The sequence below is a fragment of the Malaya genurostris genome, chromosome 3 (genome assembly GCF_030247185.1).
Source record: "Malaya genurostris strain Urasoe2022 chromosome 3, Malgen_1.1, whole genome shotgun sequence".
Lineage (NCBI taxonomy): Eukaryota > Metazoa > Arthropoda > Insecta > Diptera > Culicidae > Malaya > Malaya genurostris.
In genome coordinates this window covers 244435336-244436091 of record NC_080572.1, presented here as the reverse complement: position 1 = coordinate 244436091, position 756 = coordinate 244435336, and positions in this window count along the sequence as shown.

Here is a 756-nt window from a genome sequence, read left to right as displayed (position 1 = left end):
TTTGAGTTTTTTTACGATAATGTGTTATGTACAAGCCCGTACCCAGGATTTCCGTTTTTGGAGGGGCCCTCAGAGAAAAACAGAACAATCTTACTGATACTTACTGTTCCTTTAAACGGGGTTTTTCGATCGTTCATTTCGAGCGTGGAACAATGCTATGGGTTGCATAATATTTAAGTTATTATTCTTTAGTAGAGTTTGATACAGTGTAAATTTTATGTAAAAATATCAAGTTGTTCCCGAGATATGGTTGCTCAAAGTGGATGGTACTGTGAAGGATTGAAGAGAAACACTCTTAGTGTTGAAGGGGAAGAGTTCGATTTTTATCTTGATCATACCATATAGTCCCATATATTGCTATTAAATTTTGTCCAGATTCGACTTCTTGTTCCAGAATATCATAGCGATGAGCAGTGCAGTAAAACTTCATTCAATTCAATTGAAATCGAATGTGAAACACACTGACGATCTCTCTACTGCAGTAAAGCTCACATTCTGACTGGCGCAACGTTCACAGACGTTCCGAACGGGCATAATTCAGTTCTTCAATCGATTCTCTTCAAAACAAAACTCAGTTTAACCACCGTCAGTTGATCTCTTGAAGTAACAAAATATCTCTTTCAATAGTGTGAGAGCGGGCTTCAAATGAGGTTCATGTAAACATTCGAATTGGTTCGAGATAAACGACAAACACAGACTAACCAGATAGCTAAAATATCAATTACAGAATACACATAAATTAATAGTTTCCGCCTT